Source organism: Aegilops tauschii, unplaced genomic scaffold, assembly GCF_002575655.3.
Source record: "Aegilops tauschii subsp. strangulata cultivar AL8/78 unplaced genomic scaffold, Aet v6.0 ptg000740l_obj, whole genome shotgun sequence".
Lineage (NCBI taxonomy): Eukaryota > Viridiplantae > Streptophyta > Magnoliopsida > Poales > Poaceae > Aegilops > Aegilops tauschii.
Window position 1 is genome coordinate 1 of NW_027332969.1, and position 23228 is coordinate 23228.

The window sequence follows — 23228 nt, forward strand, 5'->3', positions numbered from 1 at the left end:
CTAAATCCATCTAATCTACTTACTTCGTTCCCTAATTTCATTCAAGAGATCCTGAGGAAAGAATTGGGTTTCCACCGAGCTTAAACAATATGCGGATGGTTCTAGTAAACCAAAACTATCGTTTTTTAGCTATTTGGCTTCCTTATTCCTTATTTTAAGAAGATTTAGTTACGATTGGAAATCAACTTTTTTGTATCTTCATCCATAGATCCTTTACTCATATTTTCAAAATTGGAATACTTAATCCAATGCAAAATTATGCTTCGCGACTCTGTACTCATAATCCTATTTTTATTTTGGATGCAATTTAAATTAGTCTTTGGATACAAATCGCCAGAATGTATATTCTTCCTCAATATGCTATTGAGAGGAAAAGGATTTAATCCTTTATAAGAACTAAAGTTTTCATCGGAATATAAAAATAAAAAACTTAAGGATGCCTTAAGTATATCATTTCAAATTCAGTTATTATATAGAACGAATCACACTTTTACCACTAAACTATACCCGCTACATTGTAGATTATGGTATAAATGGTACCCTTTGTCAAGGATAGCCATTTGACAAGAAGGCTAATTCCCCCTTATTGATCAGATGGAGAAGGTTCATGACACTGAGCCGTTGTACTTCTACTTCGATCGCTCGCCTTTACTTTAGGATTTAGATAGCCCCTCTGGTCTGTAAAAAAAATCTTTTCTTACCATGCTAATAGCGCCTGAACCAAATGTATTTATTTTGATTAGGATCCTATTCTACGGTTACGACTACAATAATAATTATTTACTTTGCAAGGACGTAAGTGTGTCAGACTGCTAAATTGTTTTATTATTCCTACAATATAAACTAGGGGATATAGGGGGTAACACTGTCCCTATAAATTCCTTTTTCCTTTTCTTTTTTGTCCAGAATTGAACAAAAAAGAAATTATGGAAGATGTTTTCTTCCCCCATTAAGTCCGAGCCATAGAGTAAGAGTGAGATGAGTTTTCCAAATTCATCATAGACTTTCCCTATGGCTTGATAGAAGTAAGCAGCAAAGAGTCGTAACTTAAAGAAAAAAACGGACAGGGCCGACAGATTTACCTGATGTAAAGAAGATCCTAAAAGTCTCTGATTAGTCGACTCTCTCCATTTAACACTTTCCTCTCTCTCCTTTTTTCCACTGACTCAATTCTAGTTTATTAGATTCTTGTTTAAAAGAATGAAAAAAGTTCAATAGAACTAAGAACACATAAAAAATAGCATAGAGGATCAAGGCCATTACCAAAAGTTCCTCCCAAGGATCCTATATCCTATTGGGTATCTGTTCCCCGCCTTTTCCCGCTAGGATCGGAAATCTTATATTTTCCATATCCATATACCGTTGAATCCTTGGGGTTCCAGAATCCGCCTATTTTACTAGTCTTCGGAAACGGAAAACCCTGAACCAAGAAGAGTTGGATATGTTATGTAGGGTATGTTTTTTTTTTATTAATTTTATTTTGAGCTCTCAAGATATCGATATATACATATACAATCTCTACATAATGTCTCTCTCTCTATCTCTATATATTATATATATAATATGTACATTATGCAGTAGACCCATAATGGGAAATCCAAGTGGCTAATTTTTGAATTAAATAAAAAGCCCTTTTAACTCAGTGGTAGAGTAATGCCATGGTAAGGCATAAGTCATCGGTTCAAATCCGATAAAGGGCTTTTTAAATTAGTGGTAGAGTAATCTCGTGCTAAGACGTAAGTCGTTGGTTCGAATCTGATAGAGTACTTTTCTACTAAATTGATTCACTTTTGTTCTTTGTTTTTGAAACTTTCTCTATATTTTTAGAGAATTTTATGACTTAGTGCGGGATGGATGCATTTTTGGTCTGAACACTAAATGAAGCACGGAGAATTAATCTATAACGATCAACTAAAAAAAATCCTAGATGAAAACATAACAGAAAAGTTGGAAAAACTCTTTGCTTTGGATCTATTTATACTTTTCGAGTATATTGACAATTCCAAAAAACTGCTCATACTATGATTATAGTATAATCACGAGCGGTTGTATATGGCCCTATCGTCTAGTGATGCCCCTATCGTCTAGTGGTTCAGGACATCTCTCTTTCAAGGAGGCAGCGGGGATTCGACTTCCCCTGGGGGTAGGGAGTATTATGAAAGGAGGTTAATCATAGATTAGCAAAAACCCTAGAATAAATTCTTCCTGGGTCGATGCCCGAGTGGTTAATGGGGACGGACTGTAAATTCGTTGACAATGTCTACGCTGGTTCAAATCCAGCTCGGCCCAAACCAAAAATCTAGGGCTTCGTGAGTATGAACTAAATCCTTTTGTTTTTCTTCCATAAAATAAAATGTCTGATCTATAGAAATAAAAGATAAAGAAAAAAGGGAAATTTTTTTTTTCTAATCCATATCTCTCTCATTCCTTTCTTACAAACAAAAGAGTTTTTCTTATTGAAGGCTGGATTATTATCCATTTTTAGTGATAAAAAATCACGACATACTAGTTATGTCACTCTCACTATACCCACGTATAATATAATATGTGGGTATGTAGTATATGATTCGTCTATTTCTTAGAGTACGAAAGACGAATCGAATCTTCTTATGGTTCTATTTAAGAATGGGTATGCCATACACCCCGCGGGGATTGTAGTTCAATTGGTCAGAGCACCGCCCTGTCAAGGCGGAAGCTGCGGGTTCGAGCCCCGTCAGTCCCGAACTAGGGTTCAATGAATGGAGAAATTGATATTTCCTTTTTCCATGAAAAAAAGGGGCAGGGAGCAAGATCAAATACCCACAGGGCACCCTTACTTCACTTTTTTATTTTGCATCCCTCATTAAAGAGGGAGGGAAGGCATATAGGAATTTTTTTTCACTACTCCCGATCGATAAAGATAAAGAAAGACACACATACGATATGTGGATTAGTAGAATTTAGGATATTATATTACTCTATCTTTCTTTATGATGATACCATCCTCATCTTAATTTCCTATTCCACTCTTATGGAATAGAGTACCGGTATTTTACCGGAATCCATACATAAATCGTATTCCCTTTTTATTTCAGACCTCTTTTCCCCATCTCACTTCTACTGCTTATTTGGATGTCTATGTGACCCATAGAAAGTTGGTCATATAATACATACATAATTGTATGTATAACTATAAGAAAAAGGAAGGGAAATTGTATAAGATTAAGAAAGTAGAAGATTAAGAAAGCTCGTGGGTTAGAGATATAGAAAAGAAAAAGTAGAAAAGGATTAAAAAAGAGGGAATTCCTAATCCAATCAAAAAACCCATTTTGGTCTTAGTGTGGATAGAGGATCTTCCTATGTTATACTATATAACTCTCATCCGTGAAATATAACTCTCATCCATGAATTGATTTGATAGATCCGATATTCATAATATTGAATTGATTCAGTATTATCAGAATGCAAGCCCTACCCTTGAATTTACAAGATACCCCTTTTTCCTCTCCATGGGATTACATCCCGAGTTATTGTGAAAATAAAAAATAAAGAGGTTATGGAAGTCAATATTCTCGCATTTATTGCTACTGCACTGTTCATTCTAGTTCCTACTTCTTTTTTACTTATTATTTATGTAAAAACAGTCAGCCAAAATAATTAATTGGAATTCCAATTAATCATTGAAGAAATTAAAAAGGGATTAAATAAAAAAAATCCAAGTCTTAAATGAAAGGATCTGGTTGGAATCTTAAAGTGTGGTAGAAAGAACTACATATAGTTTTTTCTACGACACTTTAGATTCTTTCTATTATATTATCTTTGAATCTACATAGAATAGATTAGTAGATTGAAATAGTTAAGTAGTCTAATTCAATTTCTTTTTTCATTGCATCCACTTAATTTCAATCAGGTCAAAATAAAAAAATCTAAGACAATTCTTGACCAAAGAATCCATGGAAGGAAAGAAAAATAATATTAAGAATAGACTATAGTAAAAAGTAAAAGGAAATGGAAAATGTGTGATATGCCGTGAATAGTTCCGTGGAAGAAAGTCGAATTTTCTTATGTATAGAACTTTTTTTAACCATTCGTCATTTCTAGTAGAAATTATGAATTGGTATAATGGCTCTTTCTTACATTACAACTTACAATACAAGAGTTTCTTACAGGAGTGAAACAAAACTAAAGAAAAAGATTAAAGAATAACGTTTGACAAAATGATTAATGCAAAATGATCCATTAATGAAAAGAATTGATACAACAATTTGATTACTTAATCAATTAGTAGTATCCCTAGAGTCCACTCCTTCCCCATACTACTAGTGAAAGAGAAAATGTAAAGACTACCATTAAAGCAGCCCAAGCGAGACTTACTATATCCATCTAAATTATGTCTCCTATTTCTATGAAGGGATTATTCTATTCTACTATTGATCAATAATCATAGTGGAATCAAGGGTACAGAGTCAAAAAGGGATTCCGCCCTAAGGCCATGGATCAATCAGTTCAAGGAATTTACTCCTAACAAATTCTTATAGGAATTCTGGTAGAATTAGAGAGCATTAAAAATACGATACTATAGCCCTTTTTTCCTTAAAAAAGAAAGAGTACGGGAATGATGTCCTGAATAGAAGAAGCGGGAATAGGAAGATTTTTTATTCCTTTTGTTACTCTTTTTTTTTTTTTAAGCAAAGGACGCCCGAATATACCATAAAATTAACGATAGATAAATATTTATTGGATACCTACCTTACCTAATGTTTATTTTTGACCTAAACCCTGCAGCCTTGCTTTGTATCATTCTATGAAAGAATGAAGAGGAAGAGATTTTATCCATAACACAACTCCTAAATTGATTTTTGATCGACCTATTTAATCTGATTCTCGTTAGAATTAAAATTAAGTAGTCCTTACTTTAGTGTATGTAGGTAACATAAGATGTACGATAAAAAAATGTATAATAATTAGTAAGTCTTGATATTCTTTCGTGGAGTCCCTTCTTGAATCTTAGATTGAAAAAAAAAAAGAATGCCCCTTAGGGACCTTTCTTTGGATACCAAGATTTCTGACATCTTATCCTCGTATTTTAAAATTATCAAATCGAATCTCAATTAAGAACCAATTCAAATTCATATAATAAAAGAATAAGGAAACACTACCTCACCCCTATTGATAACCATTTTGGCCACTACCGTCAAAACAAACCCTAACCCTAGTTTGAGGATAGAACTATGGTATGGTTTCTCTAAACCCAGTATCGGCAGGCCCAGTTACTCTCTTGCCCGAACTTATGCGAAGTAAAAATTGATCGAATTCGATCAGCACTATAAAAAAAACCTAAGTATTTTATTGATCAGGCGGCACCCAGATTTGAACTGGGGATAAAGGATTTGCAGTCCCCTGCCTTACCGCTTGGCCATGCCGCCAAAAAATCCGATCAAAAATCTAGAAAACAGCAAGTATTCATCCACGTTTTCTTACGAAAAGCCCCTTTTATTTTGAATATAATTCTACTTACTTTTTTCCAATCTTTTTCAAAAAATCTATTCCTGCTTTTTTTGATCCAGTTTCTATTATTCTCCTCGATAGATTCTATCTTAAAACATACATTGTTAACACAATAAAACTTCCCATTTCTTTCTATTGAGATGAAAAAGAAGAAAAAGTGGATTTCTATTCACAGGCTGCAAAATTCAGAATAAATTGGAACCGTTAACTAGAATTCTCTTTTTTTTATTGCAGTAGTGAACTACTCTTAAATCGGTATTATCTCCCCCCCCTTCAATGGCATAATAAAATAGTATGACTTTATGCTTAATCCGTGTATAGGTAAACTTTAGGTCCGAACAGCATTATTATCCAAAGATCCCCTTTATGTACATATCTCTATGGAGAATCATGCTTTAATTTTTAAAAGTATTAAATTAAATATCTTGAATAAAAAAAGGAAATTTGCTCTGATATAGAGTATAACCTTACTATCTTGGCCTACCCAAGTGAAATTACGATAAAAGAAAAGCATGGATATGGGGAGAGGTGGATAACTAGATTGGCATGTACTTAAAAAAGGGACTTACTTGATTTTAGAATTCCACAATGAAATACTGAATTTTCTAGTAATTATACTACTCCGATCCGAAATAAAAAAGAACCCTCAAATTATTTTGAGAAATTAAAGTAAGCACGCTATTCTAAATCGAAGTAAAGTCAAACTTTCTAGTATATTATATTACGGCTTTATTACATTCATAGAAAGGAGATAAAATGAGAAATCTTTGCCATCCAATCTGATTAGAATATCATAACATAAAGTATAAGTGGCAGAATTTTTTTTTTTAGGAATGTTTTATCAATTCATTTTCATTTCATTTGTACCCCTGGCAAACTCGAACTTTCGTCCAAATGGTCTCTATTCATATGTATGAAATACATATATGAAATACGTATGTGGAGTTCCCTAGAATTTCATGTGATTCAGTAAACAGAATATAGATTCCATGATTGCTAGATCGATCCAGAGGGATTGATGAAGAGTGAGCTGATAATGGAATTTTTCTTTGATAAACAGGAAACTTAAGATTAAGATGCTCCGGAATGGAAACGAGGGAATGTCCACAATACCCGGATTTAGTCAGATCCAATTCGAGGGATTTTGTAGGTTCATTAATCAAGCCTTAGCAGAAGAACTTGACAAGTTTCCAACAATTAAAGATCCAGATCACGAAATTGCATTTCAATTATTTGCGAAAGGATATCAATTGCTAGAACCCTCGATAAAAGAAAGAGATGCTGTGTATGAATCACTCACCTATTCTTCCGAATTATATGTATCTGCGAGATTAATTTTTGGTTTCGATGTGCAAAAGCAAACCATTTCTATCGGAAACATTCCTATAATGAATTCCTTAGGAACCTTTATTATAAATGGAATATACCGAATTGTGATCAATCAAATATTGCTAAGTCCTGGTATTTACTACCGCTCGGAATTAGATCATAAGGGAATTTCTATCTACACTGGCACTATAATATCAGATTGGGGGGGGAGATCGGAATTAGCAATTGATAAAAAAGAAAGGATATGGGCTCGCGTGAGTAGAAAACAAAAGATATCTATTCTAGTTCTATCATCAGCTATGGGTTCGAATCTAAGAGAAATTCTAGATAATGTTTCCTACCCTGAAATTTTCTTGTCTTTCCCGAATGCTAAGGAGAAGAAGAGGATTGAGTCAAAAGAAAAAGCTATTTTGGAGTTTTATCAACAATTTGCTTGTGTAGGTGGGGACCTGGTATTTTCGGAGTCCTTATGCGAGGAATTACAAAAGAAATTTTTTCAACAAAAATGTGAATTAGGAAGGATTGGTCGACGAAATATGAATCGGAGACTTAATCTTGATATACCTCAGAACAATACATTCTTGTTACCACGAGATGTATTGGCCGCTACGGATCATTTGATTGGAATGAAATTTGGAACGGGTATACTTGACGATGACGATATGAATCACTTGAAAAATAAACGTATTCGTTCGGTTGCAGATCTGTTACAAGATCAATTCGGATTGGCTCTTGGTCGTTTACAACATGCAGTTCAAAAAACTATTCGTAGAGTATTCATACGTCAATCGAAACCGACTCCCCAAACTTTGGTAACTCCAACTTCAACTTCAATTTTATTAATAACTACTTATGAGACCTTTTTTGGCACATACCCGTTATCTCAAGTTTTTGATCAAACGAATCCATTGACACAAACTGTTCATGGGCGAAAAGTGAGTTGTTTAGGTCCTGGAGGGTTGACGGGGAGAACCGCAAGTTTTCGGAGCCGAGATATTCATCCGAGTCACTATGGGCGTATTTGTCCAATTGACACGTCTGAAGGAATCAATGTTGGACTTACTGGATCCTTAGCAATTCATGCGAGAATTGATCACTTGTGGGGATCCATAGAGAGTCCGTTTTATGAAATATCTGCTGAGAAAGCAAAAGAAAAAAAAGAGAGACAGGTGGTTTATCTATCACCAAATAGAGATGAATATTATATGATAGCAGCAGGAAATTCTTTGTCCTTGAATCAAGGTATTCAGGAAGAACAGGTTGTTCCGGCTAGATACCGTCAAGAATTCTTGACTATTGCATGGGAACAGATTCATGTTAGAAGTATTTTTCCTTTCCAATATTTTTCTATTGGGGGTTCTCTCATTCCTTTTATTGAGCACAATGATGCGAATCGGGCTTTAATGAGTTCTAATATGCAGCGCCAAGCAGTTCCGCTTTCTCGGTCCGAGAAATGCATTGTTGGAACTGGATTGGAACGCCAAACAGCTCTAGATTCGAGGGTTTCCATTATAGCCGAACGCGAGGGAAAGATCATTTCTACTGATAGTCATAAGATACTTTTATCAAGTAGTGGGAAGACTATAAGTATTCCTTTAGTTAACCACCGTCGCTCTAACAAAAATACTTGTATGCACCAAAAACCCCGGGTTCCACGGGGTAAATCCATTAAAAAAGGACAAATTTTAGCAGAAGGAGCTGCTACAGTTGGGGGCGAACTTGCTTTAGGAAAAAACGTATTAGTAGCTTATATGCCATGGGAAGGTTACAATTTTGAAGACGCAGTACTAATTAGCGAACGTTTGGTATATGAAGATATTTATACCTCTTTTCACATCCGGAAATATGAAATTCAGACGGATACGACAAGCCAGGGCTCCGCTGAAAAAATCACTAAAGAAATACCACATCTAGAAGAACATTTACTCCGCAATTTGGACAGAAATGGAGTTGTTAGGTTGGGATCCTGGGTAGAAACTGGTGATATTTTAGTAGGTAAATTAACGCCTCAGATAGCGAGCGAATCATCTTATATCGCGGAAGCTGGATTATTACGGGCCATATTTGGCCTTGAGGTTTCCACTTCAAAAGAAACTTCTCTGAAATTACCTATAGGTGGAAGAGGGCGCGTTATCGATGTGAAATGGATCCAAAGGGACCCGCTCGACATAATGGTTCGTGTATATATTTTACAGAAACGTGAAATCAAAGTTGGGGATAAAGTAGCCGGAAGACATGGGAATAAAGGGATCATTTCCAAAATTTTGCCTAGGCAAGATATGCCCTATTTGCAAGATGGAACACCCGTTGATATGGTCTTCAATCCCTTAGGAGTACCCTCCCGAATGAATGTGGGACAAATATTTGAAAGCTCGCTCGGATTAGCGGGGGATCTGCTAAAGAAACATTATAGAATAGCACCCTTTGATGAGAGATATGAGCAAGAGGCTTCAAGAAAACTTGTGTTTTCAGAATTATATGAAGCCAGTAAAGAAACAAAAAACCCATGGGTATTTGAACCCGAGTACCCGGGAAAAAGCAGAATATTTGATGGAAGAACAGGCGACCCCTTTGAGCAACCTGTTCTAATAGGGAAGTCCTATATCTTAAAATTAATTCATCAAGTTGATGAGAAAATTCATGGGCGTTCTACTGGGCCCTACTCACTTGTTACACAACAACCGGTTAGAGGAAGAGCCAAGCAAGGGGGACAACGAGTAGGAGAAATGGAAGTTTGGGCTTTAGAAGGATTTGGTGTTGCTCATATTTTACAAGAGATACTTACTTATAAATCTGACCATCTTATAGCTCGCCAAGAAATACTTAATGCTACGATCTGGGGAAAAAGAATACCTAATCATGAGGATCCTCCAGAATCTTTTCGAGTGCTCGTTCGAGAACTACGATCTTTGGCTCTAGAACTGAATCATTTCCTTGTATCTGAAAAGAACTTCCAGGTTAATAGGGAGGAAGTTTGATCGGAATAAATATAAATTCTTTTCTTATTTCTATTTTATGATTGACCAATATAAACATCAACAACTTCAAATTGGACTCGTTTCCCCTCAACAAATAAAGGCTTGGGCTAACAAAAACCTACCTAATGGAGAAGTCGTTGGCGAAGTCACAAGGCCCTCTACTTTTCATTATAAAACCGATAAACCAGAAAAAGATGGATTGTTTTGCGAAAGAATCTTTGGACCCATAAAAAGCGGGATTTGCGCTTGTGGCAATTCTCGAGCGAGCGGAGCTGAAAACGAAGACGAAAGATTTTGCCAAAAATGCGGGGTAGAATTTGTGGATTCTCGGATACGAAGATATCAAATGGGATACATCAAACTCGCATGTCCCGTGACTCATGTGTGGTATTTGAAAGGTCTTCCTAGTTATATCGCGAATCTTTTAGATAAACCTCTTAAGAAGTTGGAGGGCCTAGTATACGGCGATTTCTCTTTTGCTAGGCCCAGCACTAAAAAACCCACTTTTTTACGATTACGAGGTTTATTCGAAGAGGAAATTGCATCCTGTAACCACAGCATTTCTCCCTTTTTTTCTACCCCAGGCTTTGCAACATTTCGAAATCGGGAAATTGCGACAGGAGCAGGTGCTATTAGAGAACAATTAGCAGATTTGGATTTGCGAATTATTATAGAGAATTCTTTGGTCGAATGGAAGGAATTAGAAGACGAGGGGTATAGTGGAGATGAGTGGGAAGATAGAAAAAGACGAATAAGAAAAGTTTTTTTGATTAGACGCATGCAATTGGCGAAACATTTTATTCAAACAAATGTAGAACCAGAATGGATGGTTTTGTGCTTATTACCGGTTCTTCCTCCCGAATTGAGACCTATTGTTTATAGGTCTGGAGATAAAGTAGTGACTTCAGACATTAATGAACTTTATAAGAGAGTTATCCGTCGGAACAACAATCTTGCCTATCTATTAAAAAGAAGTGAATTAGCGCCAGCAGATTTAGTAATGTGCCAGGAAAAATTGGTACAAGAAGCCGTGGATACACTTCTTGATAGTGGGTCCCGCGGGCAACCGACGAGGGATGGTCACAATAAAGTATACAAATCACTTTCAGATGTAATTGAAGGTAAAGAGGGAAGGTTTCGCGAGACTCTGCTTGGGAAACGGGTCGATTACTCGGGGCGTTCTGTCATTGTTGTGGGTCCTTCGCTTTCATTACATCAATGTGGATTACCTCTAGAGATAGCAATAAAGCTTTTTCAGCTATTTGTAATTCGCGATTTAATCACGAAACGCGCCACTTCTAATGTAAGGATTGCTAAAAGGAAAATTTGGGAAAAAGAACCCATTGTATGGGAAATACTTCAAGAAGTTATGCGGGGACATCCTGTACTGTTAAATAGAGCACCTACCCTGCATAGATTAGGCATACAGGCCTTTCAACCCACTTTAGTAGAGGGGCGTACTATTTCTTTACACCCATTAGTGTGTAAGGGTTTCAATGCGGACTTTGATGGAGATCAAATGGCTGTTCATCTACCTTTATCCTTGGAAGCTCAGGCAGAAGCCCGTTTACTTATGTTTTCTCATATGAATCTCTTATCTCCCGCTATTGGGGATCCTATTTGCGTACCAACCCAAGACATGCTTATCGGGCTTTATGTATTAACGATTGGAAAGCGTCGAGGTATTTGTGCAAATAGATATAATAGTTGCAGAAACTACCCAAATCTAAAAGTAAATTACAATAATAATAATAATTCTAAATATAGGAAAGATAAAGAACCCCATTTTTCTAGTTCTTATGATGCACTGGGAGCTTATAGACAAAAACTAATCAGTTTAGATAGTCCCTTGTGGCTACGATGGAACCTGGATCAACGCGTCATTGGGTCAAGAGAAGTTCCGATTGAAGTTCAATATGAATCTTTGGGGACTTATCATGAGATTTATGCCCACTATCTAATAATGGGAAATAGAAAAAAAGAAATTCGTTCGATATACATTCGAACCACTCTTGGTCATATTTCTTTTTATAGAGAAATAGAGGAAGCCATACAAGGATTTAGTCAGGCCTATTCATACACTACCTAAACAAGAAAGAAAGTTAGATTCGGCGATGCCCCTCCCCTTTCGGGGGGCATTCCGATTTCCCTAGTATCATCATTATTTGCCACGCGAATCCAGATTGAGATTGAGGCAAGTTAATTAAATTTTCGAATCACTGACTCAGGCCCATTGTCGAATCCTACTCAGCAATTGTCGAATCCTACTCAGCCGAAAAGGGGGTACTTATGTATGGCGGAACGGGCCAATCTGGTCTTTCATAATAAAGAGATAGACGGAACTGGTATGAAACGACTTATTAGCAGATTAATAGATCATTTTGGAATGGGATATACATCCCATATACTGGATCAACTAAAGACTCTGGGCTTCCATCAAGCCACTACTACATCGATTTCGTTAGGAATCGAGGATCTTTTAACAATACCCTCTAAGGGATGGTTAGTCCAAGACGCGGAACAACAGAGTTTTCTTTTGGAGAAACACTATTATTATGGGGCTGTACACGCGGTAGAAAAATTACGCCAATCTGTTGAGATATGGTATGCGACAAGTGAATATTTGAAACAAGAAATGAATTCAAATTTTCGGATAACGGATCCTTCTAATCCAGTCTATCTAATGTCTTTTTCAGGAGCCAGAGGAAATGCATCTCAAGTACACCAATTAGTAGGTATGAGAGGATTAATGTCGGACCCTCAAGGACAAATGATTGATTTACCTATTCAAAGCAATTTACGCGAGGGACTTTCTTTGACAGAATATATAATTTCCTGCTATGGAGCCCGCAAAGGGGTTGTAGATACTGCTGTGCGAACAGCAGATGCTGGATATCTTACACGTAGACTTGTTGAAGTAGTTCAACATATTATTGTGCGTAGAAGAGATTGTGGTACTATCCGAGGTATTTCTGTAAGTCCTCAAAATGGGATGACGGAAAAACTTTTTGTCCAAACACTAATTGGTCGTGTATTAGCAGACGATATATATCGGTTCACGATGCATTGCCGCGCGAAATCAAGATATTGGAATTGGATTAGTCAATCGATTCATAACTGCCTTTCGAGCACAACCATTTCGAGCACAACCAATATATATTAGAACCCCCTTTACTTGCCGAAGCACTTCTTGGATCTGTCAATTATGCTATGGCCGGAGTCCTACTCATAGTGATCTGGTCGAATTGGGAGAAGCCGTAGGTATTATTGCGGGTCAATCAATTGGGGAGCCAGGGACTCAACTAACATTAAGAACTTTTCATACTGGCGGAGTATTCACAGGGGGTACTGCCGACCTTGTACGATCCCCTTCGAATGGAAAAATAAAATTCAATGAGAATTTGGTTCACCCCACACGTACCCGTCATGGGCAGCCTGCTTTTCTATGTTATATAGACTTGCATGTAACTATTCAGAGTCAAGATATTCTATATAGTGTGAATATTCCCTCAAAAAGCTTGATTCTAGTGCAAAATGATCAATATGTAAAATCCGAACAAGTAATTGCGGAGATTCGTGCCGGAACGTCCACTTTACATTTTAAAGAAAGGGTACAAAAGCATATTTATTCTGAATCAGACGGCGAAATGCACTGGAGTACTGATGTTTACCATGCGCCCGAATATCAATATGGTAATCTTCGCCGATTACCAAAAACAAGCCATTTATGGATATTGTCAGTAAGTATGTGCAGATCCAGTATAGCGTCTTTTTCACTCCACAAGGATCAAGATCAAATGAATACTTATGGTAAAAAAGATAGGGAAATTCTTGATTATTCAACGTCGGATCGAATCATGTCCAATGGCCATTGGAATTTTATCTATCCTTCTATTTTTCAAGATAATTCAGATTTGTTGGCGAAAAAGCGAAGAAATAGGTTCGTCATTCCATTACAATATCATCAAGAACAAGAGAAAGAACTAATATCCTGTTTTGGGATTTCGATTGAAATCCCCCTTATGGGTGTTTTACGTAGAAATACTATTTTTGCTTATTTTGACGATCCCCGATACAGAAAAGATAAAAAGGGTTCAGGAATTGTTAAATTTAGATATAGGACCCTAGAAGAAGAATATAGGACTCGAGCGGAAGACTCAGAAGAGGAATATGAGACCCTAGAAGACGAATACAGGACCCGAGAGGACGAATATGAATATGAAACCCTAGAAGAATCTAAATATGGAATCCTAGAAGACGAATACGAATATGAAACCCTAGAAGACGAATATGGGAGCCCAGAAAACGAATATGGGAACCCAGAGAACGAATATAGGACTTTAGAGAAAGACTCAGAAGAGGAATATGGGAGCCCAGAGAGCAAATATAGGACCCAAGAGGACGAATATGGAACTCTAGAGGAAGACTCAGAAGACGAATATGGCAGCCCCGGGGAAAGCGCAGAGGAAAAATATGGTACTTTAGAGGAAGACTCAGAAGAAGATTCAGAGGACGAATACGAGAGCCCAGAGGAAGATTCCATCTTAAAAAAAGAGGGTTTGATTGAGCATCGAGGAACAAAAGAATTTAGTCTAAAATACCAAAAAGAAGTAGATCGGTTTTTTTTCATTCTTCAAGAACTTCATATCTTGCCGAGATCTTCATCCCTAAAGATACTTGACAATAGTATTATTGGAGTGGATACACAACTCACAAAAAATACAAGAAGTCGACTAGGCGGACTGGTCCGAGTGAAGAGAAAAAAAAGCCATACGGAACTCAAAATATTTTCCGGAGATATTCATTTTCCTGAAGAGGCGGATAAGATATTAGGTGGCTGTTTGATACCGCCAGAAAGACAAAAAAAAGATTCTAAGGAATCAAAAAAAAGGAAAAATTGGGTCTATGTTCAACGGAAAAAAATTCTCAAGAGCAAGGAAAAGTATTTTGTTTCCGTTCGCCCTACAGTGGCATATGAAATGGACGAAGGAAGAAATTTAGCAACACTTTTCCCGCAGGATCTCTTGCAAGAAGAAAATAATCTCCAAATTCGACTTGTCAATTTTATTTCTCATGAAAATAGCAAGTTAACTCAAAGAATTTATCACACAAATAGTCAATTTGTTAGAACTTGCTTAGTAGTGAATTGGGAACAAGAAGAAAAAGAAAAGGCTGGTGCTTCCCTTGTTGAGGTAAGAGCAAATGATCTTATTCGCGATTTCCTAAGAATTGAGTTAGTCAAGTCCACTATTTCGTATACACGAAAAAGGTATGGTAGGACAAGTGCAGGACCGATTCCCCATAATAGGTTAGATCGCGCCAATATCAATTCTTTTTATTCCAAGGCGAAGATTGAATCACTTAGCCAACATCCAGAAGCTATTGGCACTTTGTTGAATCGAAATAAAGAATACCACTCTTTGATGATTTTGTCGGCATCCAACTGTTCTCGAATTGGTTTATTCAAGAATTCAAAACATCCCAATGCGATAAAAGAATGGAATCCTAGAATTCCTATTCGAGAAATTTTTGGGCCCTTAGGCGCTATTGTAGCTAGTATATCGCATTTTTCTTCATCTTACTATTTACTAACGCATAATAAAATCCTGTTAAAAAAATATTTGTTCGTTGACAATTTAAAACAAACCTTCCAAGTACTTCAAGAACTTAAATACTCTTTAATAGATGAAAATAAAAGGATTTCTAATTTCGATAGTAACATAATGTTGGATCCATTCCTTTTGAATTGTCACTTTGTCCATCATGATTCTTGGGAAGAGACATTGGCAATAATTCACCTTGGACAATTTATTTGTGAAAATGTATGTCTATTTAAATCGCACATAAAAAAATCCGGTCAAATTTTCATTGTAAATATGAATTCCTTTGTTATAAGAGCAGCTAAACCTTATTTGGCCACTACAGGAGCAACTGTTAATGGTCATTATGGAGAAATCCTTTACAAGGGAGATAGGTTAGTTACGTTTATATATGAAAAATCGAGATCTAGTGACATAACGCAAGGTCTTCCAAAAGTGGAACAAATCTTTGAAGCGCGTTCAATTGATTCATTATCCCCGAATCTCGAAAGGAGAATTGAGGATTGGAATGAGCGTATACCAAGAATTCTTGGGGTCCCTTGGGGATTCTTGATTGGAGCTGAGCTAACCATAGCCCAAAGTCGTATCTCTTTGGTTAATAAAATCCAAAAGGTTTATCGATCCCAAGGGGTACAGATCCATAATAGACATATAGAGATTATTATACGCCAAGTAACATCAAAAGTGCGGGTTTCCGAAGATGGAATGTCTAATGTTTTTTCGCCTGGGGAATTAATCGGACTATTGCGAGCGGAACGAGCAGGACGAGCTTTGGATGAATCGATCTATTATCGGGCAATCTTATTGGGAATAACAAGGGCTTCCCTAAATACCCAAAGTTTCATATCTGAAGCAAGTTTTCAAGAAACTGCTCGAGTTTTAGCAAAAGCTGCCCTACGAGGTCGCATTGATTGGTTGAAAGGCTTGAAAGAAAACGTAGTTCTGGGGGGGATTATACCTGTTGGTACCGGATTCCAAAAATTTGTGCATCGTTCCCCACAAGACAAGAACCTTTATTTCGAAATAAAAAAAAAAAATCTATTCGCGTCGGAAATGAGAGATTTTTTGTTTCTCCATACAGAATTAGTTTCTTCAGATTCTGACGTAACAAACAATTTTTATGAGACATAAGAACCCCCATTTAACATTTAACCCTATATCATTTAAGGATACATAAAAAATATTTTTTATTTCAAGCTATTTCGGATCTTTCTTAATCTTCAAAAAGAACTAAATTCCGTAATGGAATGGTAGGGTTAAAAAAAAAAGGAAGTGTGGAAAAAATGACAAGAAGATATTGGAACATTAATTTGAAAGAGATGATAGAAGCAGGAGTTCATTTTGGTCATGGTATTAAGAAATGGAATCCTAAAATGGCCCCTTACATTTCGGCAAAGCGTAAAGGTACTCATATTATAAATCTCGCTAGAACGGCTCGTTTTTTATCAGAAGCTTGTGATTTAGTTTTTGATGCAGCAAGTCAGGGAAAAAGTTTCTTAATTGTTGGTACCAAAAAAAGAGCAACAGATTTAGTAGCATCAGCTGCAATAAGGGCTCGTTGTCATTATGTTAATAAAAAGTGGTTCAGTGGTATGTTAACGAATTGGTCGATTACGAAAACTAGACTTTCTCAATTTAGAGACTTAAGAGCAGAAGAAAAAATGGGAAAATTCCACCATCTCCCAAAAAGAGATGTGGCAATCTTGAAGAGAAAATTATCTACCTTGCAAAGGTATCTCGGCGGGATCAAATATATGACGAGATTGCCAGACATTGTGATCGTCCTTGATCAGCAAAAAGAGTATATAGCTCTTCGGGAATGTGCCATTTTGGGGATTCCTACTATTTCTTTAGTCGATACAAATTGTGACCCGGATCTCGCGAATATATCGATTCCAGCCAACGATGACACTATGACTTCAATTCGATTGATTCTTAACAAATTAGTATTTTCAATTTGTGAGGGCCGTTCTCTCTATATAAGAAATCGTTGATTAAGAATATATAGTGAATTCTTGGGCAACTGCGTAAATTTATGGAATCACTTACTTTACTATATCTTTTTTTTTGCATAGAATTTTTTTTGCATAGAAAAAAGAAGGGGAATATTGATATATATTAGAGGGTATTGATATATATTATGATCTGATGTGCTTTCTTGGTATCCTAAATATAAGATTAATACTTCAAGTTGCTGAGTTGAGAAAGAGATGGTTGAATCAAAAGAATTCCTTTTTTGAAGTTCAATTTTTATCAGAGGACAATATGAATATTATACCTTGTTCCATTAAAACACTCAAGGGGTTATACGATATATCGGGTGTAGAAGTAGGCCAACACTTCTATTGGCAAATAGGAGGTTTCCAAATTCATGCCCAAGTACTCATCACTTCTTGGGTCGTAATTACTATCTTGCTAGGTTCAGTTGTCATAGCTGTTCGGAATCCACAAACCATCCCGACCGACGGTCAGAATTTTTTTGAATATGTCCTTGAGTTTATTCGAGACTTGAGCAAAACTCAGATTGGAGAAGAATATGGTCCCTGGGTTCCCTTTATTGGAACTATGTTCCTTTTTATTTTTGTTTCGAATTGGTCGGGTGCTCTTTTACCTTGGAAAATTATAGAGTTACCCCATGGGGAATTAGCAGCGCCCACGAATGATATAAATACTACTGTTGCTTTAGCTTTACTCACGTCAGCGGCATATTTTTATGCTGGTCTTAGCAAAAAAGGATTGAGCTATTTCGAGAAATATATTAAACCAACTCCAATCCTTTTACCAATTAACATCCTAGAAGATTTCACAAAACCATTATCGCTTAGCTTTCGACTTTTCGGGAATATATTGGCGGATGAATTAGTCGTTGTTGTTCTTGTTTCTTTAGTCCCCTTAGTAATCCCTATACCGGTCATGTTTCTTGGATTATTTACAAGCGGTATTCAAGCTCTTATTTTTGCAACATTAGCCGCAGCCTATATAGGTGAATCCATGGAGGGTCATCATTGAATTGACTCTTTTTGGAAATAGTATTTTTTTTTGCAGCTTAGCTCAATTCATGCATGGTTCCAGATAATCTGCTTGGTTGCAAAAAAATAGTTAGAAATGCGTATGAATATATAGCCTAGAGTTGTAGGAGAGAGAATAGACTATATTATGGAATTTTCAAAGTATATATGCATTAAGGAGGGTGGAGTCAGGCTAGATCTATACTATAATATCCTTAATGTCTATAAGTGGAGTCCTCTTTTATGCGGGTTTCCACTTTAAGCAATGATTTTAGAATCCGATTCAATAGAAAATGAGAAAATATGCAAACAAAATAGAAGAAACAAATGTATATATATATAGGATATTATATTATATATTCCTAGGTTAGATTCATTATCTAATCCGATATATGGATATGGAATTCCCTTCTATGTAGTTCGGACAATTCACATTATCATTTCAATTTGATTTCAATTTGTACTTTTTAGTTACTTTACTTCTCCCCAATAGAGCTTAGAAGTAAGAATTTATTGGTTGATTGTATCCTTAACCATTTCTTTTTTTTGACACGAGGAACTACTCACCATGAATCCACTAATTGCTGCTGCTTCTGTTATTGCTGCTGGATTGGCCGTAGGGCTTGCTTCTATTGGACCTGGAGTTGGTCAAGGTACTGCTGCAGGACAAGCTGTAGAAGGTATTGCGAGACAGCCAGAAGCAGAAGGTAAAATACGAGGTACTTTATTGCTTAGTCTAGCTTTTATGGAAGCTTTAACAATTTATGGACTAGTTGTGGCACTAGCGCTTTTATTTGCGAACCCTTTTGTTTAATCTTAAAAAAAAATTCTTTCGATTTCGATTAGATACTTTTTTCTTTTTTTAGTAAATTGGTATTTGCTTCCGCAATTCCAATTATATCAATACTTTATTTAATTTACTCCTATTTATTACTCCTGGAATTATCTATTTATCGGGACAGATAATACCCCATTCTAGGAAGGGCTGAGTTGAGTATTATTAATTTAGAAGATATGCTCACCTTCTTATTTCCCGTCCTTAGTTTAGGAAAGTGGAAAGTTTTTTCCTTTTATTTTAGGAATTTTGGGAACAGAACATTTCAACAAAGGAAGTCTTTCACCGGTCAAACAAGACGTAAGACTTAATCTAAAAGAAATTACTAGATTGAATCTATTTGCATTAAAAAAACCGATCAAAAAAGGGCGAGCGAAGTAAGTGATCGAAAAACTTTGTTCTTTGTTCGTCCTATCTATAAGAGGAGAGCATATGAAAAATGTAACCCATTCTTTCGTTTTTTTAGCTCACTGGCCATCCGCTGGCAGTTTCGGGCTTAATACCGATATTTTAGCAACAAATCTAATAAATCTAACTGTAGTGGTTGGTGTTTTGATTTTTTTTGGAAAGGGAGTGTGTGCGAGTTGTCTATTTCAAGAATAGATTGGATCTATCCGGCTGCACTTTATAATATTTTTTAGTATTTTTCGGATAAATAAGAAAAGGGTGCACGATCTCGACGAATTACTTCTGAATAAATTCAGAAATCATATGGAAGAACCATAGCATTTCGCGACTCATTGGTAAATCAACTTTGATTCTCTATAAACCAAGAATGTGAGACCATTAACACGGTTAAAGCTAAACTGCTTGAAGTCCAGGCAAAAAGAGGTACTCTTTCTACAACTATATTAGTATTAGTACCGAATTTAAACGGGAAATAGCTAATGTAAAATTTATCTGATATAGAACACTCATATCGATAAAATGGTTTGAACTATTTACTAGAAAAAAAAAAGGGGGCACCCTGCCCTTTTTTAACCAATGCCGAATCGACGACCTATGTATAAAAAAGAGAAATTTTTTGGATTTGAAGAAAAAAAAAAATAAAAAAGAATTCTATTAATTTTCATTTTCCATTTATTTAGTTAGTTTTTCTTAATGAAATTGAAATTATTAACTAGAGGGCAAATAAAAATAAAGAAACAACTTTGCTGACCATGATATATTTTTATCTAGGCGGAAGAGTCCTCTTAATATTTATCTAGTCTTATATAGGTTTCGGTATATTGAAATATAAACATAAAAAAGAAGATAGAGGATAGGCTCATTACTTAAAAAAAAGATATGGAAATAGCTATAGAAAAAAAAAAAAAGGAGCGTGAGAGCCAAATGAATCGAAAGATTCATGTTTGGTTCGGGAAGAGATCATAAAAGTTGTAAACTTACAAAATAATCTACTTTCATTAAAAGATTTATTAGATAATCGAAAACAGAGGATCTTGAGTACTATTCGAAATTCAGAAGAATTGCGTAGAGGGACCATTGAGCAACTCGAAAAAGCTCGGATTCGATTACAGAAAGTCGAACTAGAAGCGGATGAGTATCGAATGAATGGATACTCTGAGATAGAACGAGAAAAAGCAAATTTGATTAATGCTACTTCTATTAGTTTGGAACAATTGGAAAAGTCTAAAAACGAAACCCTTTATTTTGAAAAACAAAGGGCAATGAATCAGGTCCGACAGCGGGTTTTCCAACAGGCCGTACAAGGAGCTCTAGGAACTCTGAATAGTTGTTTGAATACCGAGTTACATTTCCGTACGATTCGTGCTAATATTGGCATTCTCGGGTCCCTGGAATGGAAGAGATAATTAAATTAATTAGGCCTTGAACTTCTACTTTCGTTTAGAATTTAGGCATTATTTTTCCCCTTGCTTCCGAAAAAAGAGTCAAGAAACACTAATGGCAACCCTTCGAGTCGACGAAATTCATAAAATTCTCCGCGAACGTATTGAACAATATAATAGGAAAGTAGGGATTGAGAATATAGGTCGCGTAGTTCAAGTGGGGGATGGGATTGCTCGTATTATAGGTCTTGGTGAAATAATGTCAGGTGAATTAGTCGAATTTGCAGAAGGTACTAGGGGTATTGCTCTGAATTTGGAATCCAAAAATGTTGGGATTGTATTAATGGGCGATGGGTTGATGATACAAGAGGGAAGTTTTGTAAAAGCAACAGGAAGAATTGCTCAGATACCCGTGAGTGAGGCTTACTTGGGTCGTGTTGTAAATGCTCTGGCTAAACCTATTGATGGGAAAGGCGAAATTATAGCTTCCGAATCTCGCTTAATTGAATCTCCTGCTCCAAGTATAATTTCCAGGCGTTCCGTATACGAACCTCTTCAAACAGGGCTTATTGCTATCGATTCGATGATCCCTATAGGGCGCGGTCAGCGAGAGTTAATTATTGGGGACAGACAGACTGGCAAAACAGCAGTAGCCACAGATACAATTCTCAATCAAAAAGGGCAAGGTGTAATATGTGTTTATGTAGCTATCGGTCAAAGAGCATCCTCCGTAGCTCAAGTAGTAACTACTTTCCATGAGGAGGGGGCTATGGAATACACTATTGTAGTAGCTGAAATGGCGGATTCACCTGCTACATTACAATACCTCGCTCCTTATACGGGAGCAGCCCTGGCTGAGTATTTTATGTACCGCGAACGGCATACTTTAATAATTTATGATGATCTCTCCAAACAGGCACAAGCTTATCGCCAAATGTCCCTTCTATTAAGAAGACCTCCCGGCCGTGAGGCTTATCCAGGGGATGTTTTTTATTTGCATTCACGCCTTTTAGAAAGAGCCGCTAAATTAAATTCTCTTTTAGGCGAAGGAAGTATGACCGCTTTACCAATAGTTGAGACTCAATCTGGAGACGTTTCCGCCTATATTCCTACTAATGTAATCTCCATTACAGATGGACAAATATTCTTATCTGCGGATCTATTCAATGCCGGAATTCGACCCGCTATTAATGTGGGTATTTCTGTTTCCAGAGTAGGATCCGCGGCTCAAATTAAAGCCATGAAACAAGTAGCTGGCAAATCAAAATTGGAACTAGCGCAATTCGCAGAGTTACAAGCCTTTGCACAATTCGCCTCTGCTCTCGATAAAACAAGTCAGAATCAATTGGCAAGGGGTCGACGATTAAGGGAATTGCTTAAACAATCCCAGGCAAATCCTCTCCCAGTGGAAGAGCAGATAGCTACTATTTATACCGGAACAAGAGGATATCTTGATTCGTTAGAAATTGAACAGGTAAATAAATTTCTGGATGAGTTACGTAAACATCTAAAAGATACTAAACCTCAATTCCAAGAAATTATATCTTCTAGCAAGACATTCACCGAGCAAGCGGAAATCCTTTTGAAGGAAGCTATTCAGGAACAGCTGGAACGGTTTTCTCTTCAGTAACAAATAAATTTTGCATGTCTACTCTTGTTAGTAGAATAGGAATCGTTGAGAAAGCTTTTTCATTTGAATCATGCAAAAAAGTTTTCTTTGTTTTTAGTTTAGTATAGTTATTTAAAGAATAGATAGAAATAAGATTGCGTCCAATAGGATTTGAACCTATACCAAAGGTTTAGAAGACCTCTGTCCTATCCATTAGACAATGGACGCTTTTCTTTCATATTTTATTCTTTCTTTTATTTTTTTGCTTCTTCCGAGAAAAAACTGTTAGACCAAAACTCTTTTAGGAAATCAAAAAATCCAGATACAAATGCATGATGTATATATTATATCATGCATATATCATAAAGAAGGAGTATGGAGCCGGTAGTGGGAATCGAACCCGCAACCCCAAGGTTATGAGCCTTATGAGCTACCAAACTGCTCTATACTCTTAAACTAAAGAGGGGTAACTAGTGGATAAAAGAGGGTTGGATACGCCCCTCTACCAATATCTATACAAATAGAATAGTCCATTTATACAGAATGGTAAAGAGGGCTCCTCTATGATTATCAATTCCAGAAATCCATACAA

General features: G+C 36.4%; 5 non-coding genes across 5 annotated transcripts; 3 read left to right on the top strand and 2 right to left on the bottom strand.

Annotated features, from left to right (window-relative positions):
• The first annotated feature begins 1628 nt into the window (after positions 1 to 1628).
• TRNAT-GGU (transfer RNA threonine (anticodon GGU)) lies at positions 1629 to 1700 on the top strand. The gene has a single exon. It is a non-coding gene; the product is annotated as a tRNA-Thr (tRNA).
• Positions 1701 to 2207: 507 nt separating this feature from the next.
• On the top strand, positions 2208 to 2289 carry TRNAY-GUA (transfer RNA tyrosine (anticodon GUA)). Its single transcript has one exon. It is a non-coding gene; the product is annotated as a tRNA-Tyr (tRNA).
• A 359-nt stretch (positions 2290 to 2648) lies between these two features.
• Positions 2649 to 2722, top strand: TRNAD-GUC (transfer RNA aspartic acid (anticodon GUC)). The gene has a single exon. It is a non-coding gene; the product is annotated as a tRNA-Asp (tRNA).
• A 2612-nt stretch (positions 2723 to 5334) lies between these two features.
• TRNAC-GCA (transfer RNA cysteine (anticodon GCA)) lies at positions 5335 to 5405 on the bottom strand. Its single transcript has one exon. It is a non-coding gene; the product is annotated as a tRNA-Cys (tRNA).
• Positions 5406 to 22792: 17387 nt separating this feature from the next.
• On the bottom strand, positions 22793 to 22864 carry TRNAR-UCU (transfer RNA arginine (anticodon UCU)). The gene has a single exon. It is a non-coding gene; the product is annotated as a tRNA-Arg (tRNA).
• Between the last annotated feature and the right edge of the window lie 364 nt (positions 22865 to 23228).